The sequence below is a fragment of the Canis lupus genome, chromosome 17 (genome assembly GCF_048164855.1).
Source record: "Canis lupus baileyi chromosome 17, mCanLup2.hap1, whole genome shotgun sequence".
Taxonomy (NCBI): Eukaryota; Metazoa; Chordata; class Mammalia; order Carnivora; family Canidae; genus Canis; species Canis lupus.
Window position 1 is genome coordinate 48,307,545 of NC_132854.1, and position 17,869 is coordinate 48,325,413.

Genomic DNA, 17,869 nt, shown 5'->3' on the forward strand with positions numbered 1-17,869 from the left:
CATCTTGGAACTCATTTTCCTCACTTGAAATTTAAAACTAGACATAATGACCTGTGAGTCAGTTCAAAGTGTGCAAATTTCATACAATTATATTATACTAAACAAATAAAATTGCCAATACTCAACTCTTTTGACTTATTAATATGGCAATTCCATAATGTTTAAGTTAATATTTTTGGCCTTATTTTTTGTGCACTTGGTTTCAGCCAGAAAATTCTTTTTTTTTTTTTTTTCGGCCAGATAATTCCAAATGTATTACATACTTGGAAGTTTGAAGTGTTTTAACAACTGGAATCACTGAAAGTGGAAAGAGCTGAAGGAAAGAATGTAGGAAAACAGACTATTGATGGAAATATTTCTGCTTGAAAAGTTAATCTACAGCTATCTCAGAAGACCACGTATAGTTACTGCCAATCATCAAGACTTATGGAAATAAATCACTTTGTGTTACTATCCACCTCTTCTTCCTGGCTTTAGGGTGTCCCACATTCTTGACACAATGAAACTGGATTGCTTACATAGTTACTGACAATAGAATATATCAGCATTCTTATCTCTTTGTTTTCAATCTTGTTAACTAAGGGTGGTGTTTTGTTTTGTTTTGTTTTGTTTTTTTCCTTTCATTTTTCCTTTTGTTTTCCCTACTAAGCGTTCTGTAGTTTTGAGTATAGATCCTTTACCTCTTTGGTTGGGTTTATTCCCAGATACCTTATGGTTTTGGGTGCAACTGTAAATAGGATTGATTCCCTAGTTTCTCTTTCTTCAGTCTCACTGTTAGTTTACAGAAATGCGACTGATATCTGTGCATTGATTTTGTATCCTGCCATGTTGCTAAATTGCTGTATGTGTTCTAGCAACTTTGGGGTGGGGTCTTTGGGTTTTCTGTATACAGCATCATGTCATCTGCAAAGAGGGGATAGTTTGACTTCTTTGCCAATTTGAATCCCTTTATTTCTTTTTGTTGTCTGATTGCTGACACTAAGCCTTTTAGTACTATGTTGAACAAATGTAGTGAGAGTGGGCATCCCTGTCATATACACAGAATTTTAATATCTCTTACAATGGAGGTAATCACATACCCATTACTGAGAAGTGTATATGTGTGCTCTATTATAGTGCCTGAGAGAATCAAAGGTATTTAATTCCCCGTAAAAAAATGGTATATCTGGGATCCCTGGGTGTCTCAGTGGTTTAGCGCCTGCCTTCAGCCCAGGGCATGATCCTGGAGACCCGGGATCAAGTCCCGTATCAGGCTCCCTGCATGGAGCCTGCTTCTGCCTCTGCCTGTGTCTCTGCCTTTCTCTCTCTCTCTCTGTCTCTCATGAATAAATAAATAAAATCTTTTTAAAAAATGGTATATCTGTCCTTGTACTACAGCAAATATGTATGTAGGTAATGTATATTTTAAAGCTAATCTTCAGTTTGAGCATTTAAAAAATAATCACAATCCAAATTAGTACATTTGGATTAGGACAACCTCCTTATTACAAATGAATCTATACTAGGAGTGATGTGCTATTTTTTTAATGATGTGCTTTTTTTTTTTTTAAAGACTTTATTTATTGAGCCACCCAGGAACCTGGAGTGATGTGCTATTATATAAGTGATGTAAATTTAAATGACCACCTATATATTTAGAAGCCTTATGTTAAAAGATTGATGTGAAAATTTCAGATATTTGTAGACATCTATTTCTTTCGATCGTCAAAATAAAAATCTATAATTTTTAAAATACTCTATGTAGCGTACCTATATATGTATGTATGTATGTATGTAGTGTATGTTTCTACCTACATGCATGTAAGTGAAAGAATAGTAATATATTAAATATACACACAATATGTATTGTTAACATTCATTTTACAGGATGTATATATTTACCTTATTAAAAACTCATATTTATTTCATTTCTTATTACAGTTTGGTGAGTAATTGACTACCCATAGGCTTTCTATAGAGGTATATTTCATAAATAGCTACATTTCCCTAGAAAATATCCATTAAAAAACCAGATCTTATAAGTTCTACAACTCTGAAGTATGATTTATAAAAATTTCATGCTCCTGGGTAGATTCTAGAATTAGATTCAAATAATCACTAAAGGGCTGTGTTACTGCAGATATGATTTTAAACAAAGCAGTATCCCTATGTCTAAAGAATTTCTTTCTTTCTTTTTTTTTATTTTATTTTTATTTTTTACCTAGCCACTTTCATGAATCTGCCTCTGGTGCACATAAAATGAATCCCTCTTTGATCATGGGAGTGAAATTCAATAGCCTCTGAAAATATGAAGTCTCAGACATCTACTGTTTCTTATCAGATGGATTTATCTCTTTAATCTATTCACATTTATTTCTTTGGATCCTATATATAATAAACAGTATTTTTCACCTATGCAAAAGGTGAAAATTATCTTAGGACAATCTTAATTATCATAATTTAATAATGAGGAATGGAATTTAGTAAGTGACTTAAATATCTTTCCATGAGGAAAATAAACAAAAATCCACATCAATAAAGTTCATCCAATATACTTCAAGAAAAATGCATAGCTATATAGGATCATTTTTTATTTACGATTTCTCTTTTTTTGCTACCAAATTAATGTATTTTTCTGTCAAAATCAATTACTTGTTAATTGAAGGGGAATTTTTAGAGTTTAGGGAAGAAAGAAAATATATAGCACTAACTCCTTAGATCAATATTTTCTGACTTAAAAAACTTTAAAAGGATGTCCAGATACATAGAACTCACTTTTAAATATGGCTTATTTAAAGGTTTCTTCTAAGAGTTAACACATTTATTTATCTATTTTAATTTTTATTTATTTATGATAGTCACACACACACACACACAGAGAGAGAGAGAGAGAGAGAGGGGGGGGGGGGGCAGAGACACAGGCAGAGGGAGAAGCAGGCTTCATGCACCGGGAGCCCGACGTGGGATTCGATCCCGGGTCTCCAGGATCGCGCCCTGGGCCAAAGGCAGGCGCCAAACTGCTGCGCCACCCAGGGATCCCGAATTAACACATTTTAAAAATAATTTGCGTCCTATGTCATTGAGCTGAAATTATATATTCCTGAATTAAGTTTGAGCTAGGTAGGCTAGGGGAGTATACAGGAAATTCTCCTTTTTAACATCCTTTTCCTATTTAGAAGACCTAATTTAGACTAGATCACAAGATCTTTTTACTCTTTGGTTTCCTCTAAAACATGTGTGTAATCACACAGTCCAAGAACATGAGGGCATTCATTACAGGTGTAACAACCAAGATTATATTATGACAGGTAATTAAAATGGTATATTCCAAATTGATCCTACTATGCTATTGCTCATGTCATTTTGTAATTATTGATTAATGTACTCTGAGATTCAGAGGCAACTTTCATAGCACATACATTTCAAAATAATCTTACAAAAATGGTATATACTATTTTGCCACTTTAAAAAGGTCTTCTAGTTACTAAAAGAATTATATTCATCTGTTAGATGAAACTGCCATAGGAAACACAAGTTTTCTGAAAATTGCAAGGATTTATAACCCAGAATCTCAGTTGGAGACTTCAAAATTTTACCATTTTTTGGTTAGCTGTCTTTCTTATACCTGTCAATAATAACTTAATTCTGAAATTCACCCCTTGAACTTCATCCACCTCTCTCTTCTAGACCTTTTTCGCCCAATTCATCTGGGCTTAACTGCTTCAAATCCCTGCCCCTTCACTCTCCCACACAAATCATGTACATCTCTCCTAAACCTCTGTTCCTTCATCCAATTTAACCAAATACATTCCTCCTCTTCTTACAGAGACCTAACTTCTCTGCCTCTATAATTGTTACTGTCCTTGGTTCATTTCCTCAGGACTTTAGTTGTGGACATCATGCAAAATTAGCAGCTTTTTGGATCCTTTATTAAATGGTCTGGAGTAACAAACCTGAAGGAGAATATGCTGCTTACAAAAATCCAAGAGGCCCACTGGTCTGTGTACTTCTTTATTAGCTGTATTAGAAAAGAAATGTTACAACTTACTCTTTACCTTAGAAGGGGGACCACTGGATTTGTAGAAATTTCACTGAAACTGAAGGTCCCATAATGTTGGTCAGATTTATTTCCCACCCTCTGACATATACATAGTTTACCAATAATTCTAGAATAGTAGGTACTATGTGCGCATGTTGTTACTTTGGAGAATTCTGATGCAGATTTTTAGTACCAGGAGTGGTTCTCAAGGAACAAATTCTTAAGCCTGAGTCTTCTGAATGGTCTCTGGGTTTTCTAGAATTATAGACTTGTTCCTCTAATCTAATTAGATTTAAAGGCACTAATAACACTATTTCCACGTATAAAGGGGTCTCTGACTGCCAAGGTCATGATGTGGCAAGAGAGATAAAAACCATCATTGGATATTCCCAAATACTTATATAAAACAATATTCTCAGTCACCTTATATTTGATAACAAAAAGATTTTAGCTAAACTAATGAGTATCAAGAAATTGGCTGGTTACTGCTAACTTTTTTAATTGTCTCACTTGATTGCATTCACATCAGTCATAATAGAATCATTAGTTACCTTAATGAAAGATATAAAAGCTGTCAGGGTTATATACACTAAAATTTAACTACTATGTCTCCTAAATACTGTCTGGCACATCCATTTCTATCACAATTGCTTTTTCTTAACTGCTAATCAAAATTCTACTTTTTTTTTTACCTGTGAAAACTTGTCATTTCTTTGGGATATATTGGGAGATAGATATCCATATATCTGCATCTACATATTATATAATATATACATCTTATACATTATATTATATTATTATATCATATATTATATATTATATCATATGTAGTGCATGTTTTTATATATCTATATCATATATATCTCTATATGTTGTTGGTTAGCAGTTAATAGTTGTTATAGAAAAATATCTCCATTAATTGTATCTCTTGTGTTTCTCTTCTAAGAACACTAAGTGTTTAAGTGTTCTCCTGAGCTTTGATTTGTTTCATTTTTTGACATGTTCACAAATACTGATTTTATTATGTTTGGGGCTTTGTTTCTTTTTTAAAACTTTATTTCCCTGGGCCCATATGTGCATCACTTACCAATATAGTACATTCTTTTTTTTTTTTTTTTTTTTTTTAGCTTTACCAAGGTATGATTGAAGCTAATATAATTGAAGCTAATATAATATAATTGAAGGTAATATATTTAAAGAGTTCATTGTGATTATTTGATCTATATATATACTGTGAAGGGATTTTCAACATTAAGTTAATAATTTCATGACCTTATTTATTGATTTGGTGAGAACTTAAGTTCTCATCTCTTAGCAAATTTCAGTTATACAATACACTGTTATCAATAATCTTCACTGTGTTATACATTAGATCCTTACAACTTATTTATCCTATAACTTAAAATTTGTATCTTTTTACCAAGTTCTTAATTTCCCAGCCCTCAGATGTTGTCAACAACCATTCTACTACTCTCTGTTTATGAGTTTCTGTTTGTTTATTTGCTTACGATTCTACCTATTATTGATAAAATGCAGTATTTGTCTTTTTTTGTCTGGCTTATGTCACCTAGCAAAGGGCCCTTCAGTTTCATCTACACTGTTGTAAATGGCAGCATTTCTGTCTTTTTATGGCTAAATAATATTCCATTGTATATACATTTACCACATATTCTTTATCCATTCATCTGTCAATGGAAACAGATTATTTCCATGTATTGGCTATTGCAAATAAAGGCTCAGTGAACACGGGAATGCAGATACCTCTTCAAGACAGCAATTTTGTTCCTTTGGATATATAACCAGAAGTGGGATGCCAGATCATATGCCAATTCTATTTTTCATTTCTTGAAAAACATCCATATTCTTCTCCATAGTGAATATACCACTTTACATAACCACCAACAATGCACAAGGGTTTCCTTTTCTGCACATCCTCATCAGAATACGTTATCTCTTGTCCTTAAAAAAAAAGATTTATGTATGTATGTGTGTATGTATGTATGTATGTATTTGAGAGAGAAAGAGAGAGAGAGCAAGAACATGAGAGCAAGTGGAGGGCCAGAGTGAGAGGGAGAAGCAGACTCTCTGCTAAGCATGGAGCTGGATGCAGGGCTCAATCTCACAACTCTGAGATCATGACTTGAGCCAAAATCAAGAGTTAGTTGCTTAAAACTGAGCCAACCAGGTGCCCCTCTTGTCCTTTTGATGAGACATCCTAACAGGTATGAGGTGATAGTTCACTGTGGTTTTGACTAGGATTTCCCTGATGATTATTGATATTGAGCACTTTCAGTGTACTACCTAGTCATTTATATGTCTTCTCTGGAAAAAAATCTATTCAAGTATGTTGTCCATTTTTCTTTTTTTTTTCTTATTTATTTATGATAGTCACACACAGAGAGAGAGAGAGAGATGCAGAGACACAGGCAGAGGGAGAAGCAGGCTCCATGCACCAGGAGCCCGCCGTGGGACTCAATCCCGGGTCTCCAGGGTCGCGCCCTGGGCCAAAGGCAGGCACCAAAACGCTGCGCCACCCAGGGATCCCTGTAGTCCATTTTTCAATTGAGATATTTGTGTTTCTGCTATTGAGTTATAGGAATTCTTTATATATTTTCGATATTAATCCCTTATTGCAGAGTTGGTTGGCAAATATTTTCTCCCATTCCATAGGCTGCCTTTTATTTTCTTGATGTTCTCCTTTGCTGTGCAAAAGTTTTTTTTATATCGTTTTTATGTAACCCTACTTTATTTTTGTTGCTTATGCTTTTTGTCAAATCTGAGAAATTATCTTAAGACCAATGTCAAAGAGCCTACCATCTATCTTTTCTTCCAGAACATTTATGTGCTCAAGTCTTACATGAAATCTGCAAATCAATTTTAAGTTTATTTTTATGTATGGTGTTATATAGTGGTTCAGTTGCATTTTCCAGTATAACCAGTATCGAACTGATCTTTAATCAGGATTGTATCTGCACCCATTGCTCAGGGGATTGTTTTTATTTAAGGGAATCTAAATCCTTAGCATTGAGTCATCACAGTAATAACAATCATCTTGAAGTCTGTTTTATTAATTCCTAAATTTAATATTAACAAGCACAAATACCTAGATTGGTAATAAATTCCTTGACATAACCCATTAAGGTGGAAATCTTTTTGGCAGCGGTTTGGTGCTGCCTTCAGCCCAGGGTGTGACACTGGGGTCCTGGGATCGAGTCCCATGTCAGGCTCCCTGCATGGAGCCTGCTTTTCCCTCTGCCTGTGTCTCTGCCTCTCTCTGTCTCTCTGTGTGTCTCTAATAAATAAATAAAATCTTTTTTTTTAAAAAAACGGTGGATATCTTTTAATTATGTGTGCTCATATAAACTTATTTGAATTACAAACACTCCTTGAATAATTTTTGTACATTAGCAAATATTCCCAATTCTCTAACCATACCAGCAGGATGTGATCCATTTAATAATTTTGATATGGACCTCATATTCATGGTGAACACAAGACAATGTTTTTCTCACTTCTATTCTAGGGGTGGTCTCAGTGGTAATTTTGATTAGAGTTTTTCTAACCAGGGCAGGAATCTCTAGTACTGATTTGTTCTTTTCCAAATACGTGAAGAATTAGTAGACACTCTCCTTTGGACTTTCCTAACTATGAAACTTATTTCCCATTTCTCTAATATTCTTGAAGATCTTCACAAATAACATTGTAGCCATTTCAAAATTGTTTTGCTCACAACGGCCCCATGGAAGTACCAAATCACGATGTCTGTCAGGCAAAGGCACTTTGATTTTTATCCCTCAAAAATAAAAGAATTAGCTCCTTTTAAAGAGTTTACAGGTACTGTGGCATTGATAAAGAACTGTCTCAAATTTGAAGCTACTCAGATTGGCCCATTTTAGTAAAGGCCCATCTTGCTGAAGAAGCCAGACATAATTGCCAGTAGTTCACAATTCTTTTCCTTGATCTTTGATTACCTAACTTTCTAACTTAAAATGATTGAGTCAACAGCATCTACTTGTCACAAGAAATAAACTCTATAATCATTCTCCTATCTTCACACACTTCGTTTAACACAATATCCCCTTAAAAACTCCACAGAGCTGCCTGAGACTGATACCAACAGCTTTGGTAACATAATTACCTGTTTACTACCCCCAAACTTCCTTGCTGAGAATATGTTCTCCCCTTTAAAAATGTAGTCCCAGCATCTCTTTCTGGCATGAAAACGCACCTGCTCTAATTCTAATCTAGATCTTAAAAAAAAGGATCAATATGTACTGTTAGCCATTGACTTCTATAAACTCCATAGGAGGTGATTAATTTTCTCTGAAAGTAATACATCAGAAAATCATTTAGGGCAGGGAATTAGCCTTAATATAGCTATAACATTTCTTTTATTTCTACCGGAACTACAAAAAGTCTCTGTTCATATACTACAAAATGTCAGGAGACACTCCATAAATTATATGGCTAGTTGACTACTGCTACAGTGAAGACTCAGACTTTTACAGAAAAATTGCAATTTCTCCAAAATCCATGATAGAATCAACTTACAACTTTTGAGAATTTTAATGCTCCCATTCTAATATCATCATAGAAGCCAAATAAGCTAGAGACCAAGGGAGGAATACCTAGCTATATAGGTCTTGGATTTCAAATACTATCATGCATAGAATTTCTGCTTCAGCTCTCATGCTATAGAACTCTGAGCTGGCTATCTCCACAATTGGGAACTGCACTAAAAGCTATGTTGGGTAAACCACTGGAGAATAGTAAAAAAATTAATAATAATAATAATAATAATAATAATAATAATAATAATAAAATCACAATTCTGATGTTTGATTTACATTTATTTGCATATATTTTTAAAATATATGTTTTCTACATAATTCAATGTACATTTTTATATTTGTAAAATTGCATATATGAAGTACTTATATACACATATGTGTGTATTGAAGTGCTTTCAAAAAATTTTACTGGTAGGGCCAAATAATAAGGAAAATTGTAGAAACTATTGCCATTGTAGAAACTATTACTACTAATTGTAGAAACTATTAGTCTAAATGACTGCTTTAACTCCATAATTCCAGAAACCTGGGAGCCTGTCCTAAGCCCCAAAAGGGAGATTTAAAATTGATTTGATGCTTGGGAGATTTTGAAAGAACCACCATACTATTTTCCGGAGTGGCTTTGTGAGTTTACTTATCTCACCAGCACTGTATGAATGATCCAGTTTCTCTACATCCTCATCATTTGGTGTTGTCACTATTTTTTAAAATTTATTTTTAGCTATTCTTATAGGTAAGTAGTGACATGTAAACAAGCAGCTATCATACAACCCAGCAAAGTGCTTTCCTGGAATTAATTTCAGAAAAATGAAAACTTGTCTTCATTTAAAAACCTGTATATGAATGCATATAACAACTTTATTCATAATAACAAAACCTGGACTCAACCCAGATATTCTTTAACATGTGAATAAACAACTCTAATACATCTAAATCATGGGGTCTGATTCAGCAATAAATACAGAATCACTTTTAAGAGACACACAAACCTGTATGAATCTCTAGAGAAGTATGCTGAGTAAAAAAGTAAGTCCCCAAATGTTACACACAGTATGATTTCACTTATATAATATTCTTGAAATGGAAAAGTTATAGACATGGATAACAAGTTAGTGGGTGCCAGAGGTTAAGGAGAAGGTATGTGAGTGAAGGAGGTATGGCTATCAATGGGCAAAATGAAGAACCCAGGTGCTGATAGAAATGTTCTGTATCTTAATTCCATCAATGTCAATATCCTACTCATGATACTGTCCTACAGTTTTGCAAGATGACACCCTTAGAGGAAATTGGATTAAAGGGTACATGGGATTTTTCTGTATCATCTTTTACATCTGCATGTAAATCTATAATTATCTCAAAAAAAAGAGTTTGATTTAACAAGCAATGTGTGCCATCTTTTCCTATTTTGGCCAATCCTCCAAAAACAGAAGTTAATATTTTTATGCCCTGGTGGTCCTTCCCTAAAGAAACAGTGAAAGAGGAGAAAATAGGCTACATTTCATGTAGCCAAATGAAGATTGTTATAAAGTTCAAAACTCCTGAACATATTTTCCATCCCATATCATCTTTACAGCAATAAAAAACACTTTCCATATTTTGTAATTAATATATTCCAATTGCACTTTTCACATATCTGAATTTCAAGGTGACATTTAATATGATAGTAATCAACTCTTCACATTGACCTCTTTTCTAAAATATTTCACCTTCAAGTATTTAAATTTTTAAAATGCTTACTAAGTGGCTCTTTCAATAGTTTAGCTAAATGAATTGATTCTTCAAACAATACAGTATGTTAATTCTCTATTTCTTAATCTCCATACTTGTTTCAAGGCAAACACCCTAAAACAATATATTCTGAATGTATCATCCTAGCTCTCTCCAGAATGTAAAGTCAAGCACATATCGTTTTTATTGTCTCAAATTTATATAAAATTATATAGAAAACTTTATAAAAATTCTTTATTTTAGTTGAAACTCCTGGAATTATTCCTACAAATATGATATGGAAAATAATAATGTATCTTTCCAAAAATGTCTTAAAATATAAACTTAAATTCCACTCTGAAAGGATGAAGTAGATCTACTTTTTCCTATACCTCTACTAACTATAACTAAAGGTTCTGGATATCTTTTTTTTTTTAATTTTTATTTATTTATGATAGTCACACAGAGAGAGAGAGAGAGGCAGAGACACAGGCAGAGGGAGAAGCAGGCTCCATGCACCGGGAGCCCGACGTGGGACTCAATCCCAGGTCTCCAGGACAGTGCCCTGGGCCAAAGGCAGGCGCCAAACCTCTGCGCCACCCAGGGATCCCTGGATATCTTATATAAGATAATCTAAGAAGATACTTACAGAGACTAAGAGCATTGAGGAAACTTCCAACCCAAGAAAATTCAGTGGTTACTTCCCTGGGTCTTCTTTTTGCCTCACATATCAAAGACTTGGAGCCTAAAAAGATGGAAACCTATAACAGTCAAGAATGGTCTAACTGAAGCCTGCTTTCTCAGAAAACAAAACAAAACAAAACAAAACAAAAAACAAAAAAACAACTTAGCAGGAAAGTAAAGCCCTTAGAGGTAACAGCTTTTCAAAGCAAATATCTCAGAAAAAAAAAAAGCCTGAATCATTCCTATATTGCTGATGGAAATGCGAAAGACTATAACCATCCTTGAAAATTTTGGCATGCAACCACCATATGACCCAACAATTGCACTCCTGGAAATTTATCCCAGAAAAGCAACAACTTAGGTTCATACAAAAACCTATAAACGAATTTTTATAGCAACTTTATTTTCTGTAGCCAAAACATCAAAACCATCTATGTGTCCTTTAGTGGGCAAATAGTTAAACTGTAGTTTTTACATATCTTGGAATACTACTCAGCAATAAAAAGGAACCCACGAATGAAACATGCAACAACCTGTCTGAAGATCTACTAGAGAATTATCCTGAGGGGAAAAAAATCCCCCAAAGGATGGAGATTATATATATATATATATATATGTATATATATATACATATATATAATTGATTCTATTTGTATAATACTCATGAAATGACAAAATTATGAAAAACAGATTAATATTCTACAGAGCTAAGTCTATTCCCCAGAAAAAAAAAATTAGTGACTCTGAAAAGGTAAAGGGGCTGGGGGTAGAGGTGAGGGGGGGTGGGGGTGGCTACTGGAGGGAAATGGGAGGAATCCTCCTGGTGATGGAATGTTCTGTATCCTGATTGCATTAATAACAATACCCTGCCTGTAATATTTGAGCCACATTTTTATATGTTGGGAGCACTGTGGGAAACTATGTCATAGTAATTAGGTCTCTCTGTTCTATTGCTTAAAACTACCTGTGAATCTATAGTTATCCCAAAATAAAGTTAAAAAAAATTAACTCTAGAGTATAAAATCATGTAGTAAAGATGCAGTTATGTAATTGTAAACATCTTTCCATTTTGTTCTATAAATAAATGTAAGAACTTATGTGCTCATATATATAAGGATATTTAAGAAAGTAATTGCTAATAAATATATTAAAGTGAAATAGTAATGGGGAAAATTATTGTCAAAATTAATTGAAATGTATTATTCTTAAAACGTAAGCATTAAACTTAAAACTAGTGAAGAGAAAAGAAGTCTTTCTAGTAAAATAAAAAAAACTGGTTAATGTTATACCAATATAATAGAAATATAATATTTATATCAATAATCACCTTTGAAAAATAGAAAATAAATTTTTCTTAGAATTAGTATGACATATATTACATGATTAGAACTGTAATTCTGAAAAATCATTTGTATTGAAGTAAATGCAAGAACTGAGAACCACAAAAATAAAGGCAAATGTTGATAATTCTATGTACATAATTGACTGTCTTGATGAAACTGAAAATTTATAATATTGTCCAATTTAGCATCAGCATTTAAAACCACATGCATTATTACGAGGACATTCCTATTCTAATAATAGGTTATTGCAATGCACTAGGCCACGAAAGAACCTACTATTATAATGAGTTCAAACTAGATTCATCTGAGTCATAAAAATATAATGATAATAATATAATGGTAATGATGATAAAGTGACTTGTACTAGGTCACTATAGTGAGTCAGGAGTAAATGTAGTTAGAAAACTTAGGTGATCAGCCTATCCACTAAATCATGCTGCCTTTCCAATTTTAAGCACTCAATAATAATGCATATTCATTAAACATGTAACAGCAAAAATTAAAAAGCAATACATCCTGGCTGTTTAAAGGGGAATAAATGGTTTCCACTTCTGGTCATTTTCCTTCTGCACCTATGGTATTACCTAAGATATTAATCTCCTTTATTATTTCTGGAAATTGTTGGCTTTAACTGACTGCCTATTGCCAGCTCTATCTTTTGCTATGCTTAGAGGAATAGAGAAATTCAATTCTGAACCAGATCAAATGAAAAGGCTATTGTATTAGTTTTTAGGGCTGCCAAAACAAAGAACCACGGGGTGCTCAACAACAGAAATTTATTTCCTCACAGTTCTGGAGGCTAGAAGTCCAAGATCAATGTGTCAGCAGATTTGGCTCCTCTTAAGTCCATAAGGAAAAGATCTGTTTCAGGCCTTTCTCTTCGGCTTCTAGATGGTCATCTTCTCCCTGTATCTTTGCATCATCCTCCCTCCATCAGTGTCTATGTCTAAAGTTCCTCTTCTTATACCACCACCAATCATATTGGATTAGGGACTATCCTAATATCCTCATTTTAACTTCATTGCTCATGTGAGGATCCTGTCTGTAAATATGGTCACATTCTGAGATACTAGAGGTGAGGACTTCAGCATACAAATTTTGGAGGATTCACAGTTCAGCTCATAACAAACAATGCCTTAAATTTTGTTTCGGTGAAAGCATGAGAATGATAAGAAGAAAGTGAATGCAAGGATTTATGACTTTAAAAATACTATCAGGGATGCCCCCTAGGGGGGCTCAGTGGTTGAGTGTCTGCCTTCAGCTCCGGTCGTGATCCCAGGGTCTGGGATCAGGTCCTGCACCTGGGTCTATGCGAGGAGCCTGCTTCTCTCTCTGCCTATGTCTCTGCTTCTCTCTGTGTGTGTCTCTCATGAATAAATAAATAAAATCTTAAAAAGATAAAAAAAAACTATCAAATATTATATTAAATGACCATCTTTGTAAGGGCAAGAAGTTAGGATTTTATTTAACTTTGGTAAACATTGATATATCTTGTAGAATTTCCTTTTTTTTATAATTTTTTAAAGATTTTATTTCATAGAGACAGACAGAGAAATAGAGACAGAGAGAGAGACACAGGCAGAGGGAGAAGCAGGCTCCATGCAGAGAGCCTGACATGGAACTTGATCCTGGGTCTCCAGGATCTCACCCCAGGGTGCAAGCAGCGCTAAACCACTGCGCCACTGGGGCTGCCCTCTTGTAGAATTTCAAAGGAACATCAGCAAGGTATTAGAAGGATTATTCATCCTATGTATAATTAAAATCTATAATTGAATTATATGATTTTATTAAGACTGACTAGGTAAAAATGAACATTTTGGGCAATTAATTCTTGCCCTTAAAATGTAATTGAGTTGTAGTTATCTTTATCCACACAATTACAAAAGAAAATATATATCCAGAAATGTTTTCTGATGTATCACAGTTTAGGAGATGGAATAGTCTGCAAGCAATTGACTCAAATGCTTCCATTGTCAAGATTATTTTTAGAATTATCATCATCAGTAGGGCATTGATGCTACTCTATGTCAATTATTAATAATATCAAATATTAAATTTTTTAAAATAAAAATATACTCGCCCTTCATCATCATTTTCTGCTATCTTATAGGAAAGACATGACACTCCTCTGTATAGTAGGATCATTCAGTTTTCTCCTGAAAACTAAAGGTCCATAAATTAAAATAGTTAACACTGATTAATTTGATAGAGATTCAGATTGAGGTACTAGATAAAAAAGCAATGTGGCTAAGGTATCATCAGATTGACTTCATTGCCAGTGAGGAAGATGCCCCATTTGGCTTTAATGTAGAAACTTGTTTTAGAGTTTGTTAGAAGAGTAAAATAACTCAAGAGCAGAAAAAAAAAATCAGTTCTTCTTTACTTAAGGCACACACATGCATGTAGGTACACACACAGGAGAGGGAGAGAAAAATAATCTTAACAAAAAGCAGAAATAGCAGTCTATGCCCAGGATCATCAAGCTCTGAGTTCAGTTATAGTGTTAAACATATAGTATTGTAGAATGTGTGTACTTTACATACAAAATACTTTAAAGGTCAGAATCAATCAACTGTATTTTACTTGTCATGCCTGCTGGGCTTATCCAATATAATAGAACAAATTCTGTTCTGTATTTTAGTTCTGTCCCAGCCTGATTGATACTCTACAAACCCATTATGAAGGTCAGTATATTTTGGGTCAAAGACTTGTGAAATGAAAAAAAAAATGAAGTGAAAATAAGCACATACAACTTGTGGAGATAAAGATTTAATCAACCCTATAGGTAACAAAGTGTGGTAGCCATGCAGTAGTTCCTAAGAGCCTTGTAAAATGTTTATGTGTCACATAATTTTATAATATGAAGAAAACTTTCCTCTATCAACTTTTTTTTTGTAGCCTGAGGACTAAAACAGTTATTTACAGGTTTTATTATTTGGGACATAAAAATACACTAAACTGAAAGAGTGAAAAGAAGTTCTGATGTAATGTGCCAATCATGGCCAATTTCCAATATAATACTATATTAAAAAATCTGAAGATGCAAACTAGCACTTGTTATATACAATATAAAAGGACAAGTAGTAGTAACTACTTATTGTCACCATTTATAAAGATATAAAATAGGGACTAAATGCATCATGATATTATAGAACTTTTTCTAGAGTGTGGAAGAAAAATGCATGAATACAATGTATATGGACTAATTGATAGAATCACATTAACATTGTACTATAGTTTCTAGTCCTCTATTTGGGGTGTATGCTCTAAGGGAAAAAAATGATCCTTTATTCAGCACTGGCTTGCATTTATAAATAAGGATAATTATTTATGAAAAAATGATTAAAAATGCTTTATGATGATTTTAGAGTAGCCTCTTGGCAACACTTTCCCTGAAAACTGAGCAATTAATTCAGATTTGGTTAGCTCTTTAAAACTTTGAATGTACTTTTATATATATTATCCCAGTTCCTATTTCCTACAGACAAAGGCTGTATAAGTCTTACTACAAGTCTATTTTTTTTAAGATTTTATTTAAAATTTTATTTAAAATTTTATTTATTTGAGAAAGAGAAAGAGCCTGAGAGAGACAGCATGAGTAGGAGGGGTAGTGGGAAAGGGAGAGAGAATTTTAAGCAGACTCCCCGCTGAGAGTAGAACCTGACAGGGCTCAATCCCATGACCCTGAGATACAACCCAAGCTGAAACCAAGAGTTGGATGCCCAACTGAATGTGCCACCCAGGTGCCCTAGGATCCATAACTTCTTAAATACAATAACGAAATATAAAAATATAGTAAAATTTACATTTTTCTCACCACTCTCTAGGGAGTAAAACTGACTTGAATTGAGGTGAAAAAACCTATGGATCAGTCTGAAAATACATTTCATTAAAAGGTAGAGATATGTTAGCTGTTGCAGATCATGCTGGGGCCATTTTATATATCTAACATGTGGAACAAGCAAAATAAAATTGAAGTCTGAAATATATGTAGCCCCAATATACTTTTACCCCAAGGTAAACGATTGCCTACCTGTTTTCCATGGAAATGAGGACAGCAAGGCTGGTAAAGTTTGAGCTGCTCAAGATTATATAAACTACCTCAACAGTATAAAGTAGCTATTACTATTTCCATAGAGCCACTGTGAAAAAATTAAGACCAAGAGTTCTAGTAATTTGCCAAATGAACCACAACTAAAGGTTGTTTGAACGGACAATAGAATTTCTGTCAAAGTAAATCACATTCTTAATTGTATACTATCTGGCTTCTTAATACTTCTGGTTCGTATTATTTGCTTGCTTATTTCTTGTTATTTCTATAAATCATTTTGTGGCTCCATTACGACTGCTATACAAATGTCAACTCCGATATGGTTAAAAATAGATTTTATCATTTAGCTAATGCCAAAGTAAATCTACTAATCAACTGACAGAACATTGGTTTCTGTAAATCCAATAAGCATCTTTTAAAATGTCTTCTACATTCCTTACTGTGCCCTACATCATACTTTTCTATTATGTCCTCATATATCCTTAGACATTCCCTTTTAAACTACTTCACTTTTTGGGGGCACCTGGGTGGCTCAGTGGTTGAGCATCTGCCTTTTTGGCTTATGTCATCATCCCGGGGTCCTGGGGTCAAATCCCACATCAGGTTCCTTGCCGGGAGCCTGCTTCACTCTCTTCCTGTGTCTCTGCCTCTCTGTGTCTCTCATGAATAAATACATAATTTTTTTTTTAAACCCAAAAACTACTTCACCTTTTTGATTTCTCTTTCCCTGCTAGGGCTCTTTCCCTGCTAGAGCTACATGGTGCACTCTCAGGTTATGTAACATTGTGCTCCAGAGTTATCTCACTTAAAAGGGCTCCCTTAAAATCGTCTTTCCCCCATCATTACTGTGCCTTCTTTTCCTTTATTCTTTTCATAAGAATAATTTTCCTAATTTATACTGTAATTTTATTTATTTATTTATTTATTTATTTATTTATTTATTTATTTATTGTTTGGTTGGTTGGTTGGTTGGTTGGTTGGTTACCAGTTTTCTCCTATTAGAATGTAAGTCCTCTGAAAGACTTACTTCCATGTACTTCCTCCCATCCTAGTATCATATAGTAGAAGGACAACATGGTGGACAAAAGCATGCAGTGAATGAATAATCTGTTCCATCACCAAGATCAAGAAATCATCATCAACAACTTATCTCTTGCAAGTAACTTGGTCACCTATGTCTTTGATCTCTTACATGTCCCCCTCATGGCAGCCTGTTTTCTATTCTGCATCTAGATTTATTACTTTAAAAAATAAATTTAAAAATAGCCTTATTTAAATCTGTTTATTTTCCTCCTAATACTCCATTTGCAAGAGCTTAAAGCATTTGAGTGGCTTGTTGTTCTAAATCCATAACATATTCCAGAACATTCTTTACAGACTGATCCCTGCCTACTTCATCAACAAATTTGTCCTCATTTGGTTTCACTCCTTATTTCCTTTTTCTGTTATCTCAGTATTCTTCCTTCAGCTCTTATATTAACTCTCCAATTGCTTC

At 33.8% G+C, this 17,869-nt stretch overlaps 1 long non-coding RNA gene across 8 annotated transcripts in view; it reads left to right on the top strand.

The window, feature by feature from the left end:
- The window catches only part of LOC140608072 (uncharacterized), a 76,521-nt gene extending 76,068 nt beyond the window's left edge, over positions 1-453 (top strand). For all 8 annotated transcript variants that reach the window (XR_012010035.1, XR_012010037.1, XR_012010036.1 and 5 more), the window contains one exon: positions 241-453. This is a non-coding gene — a long non-coding RNA (uncharacterized lncRNA). The remainder of the gene's footprint in view (positions 1-240) is intronic.
- The last annotated feature ends 17,416 nt before the right edge of the window (positions 454-17,869 follow it).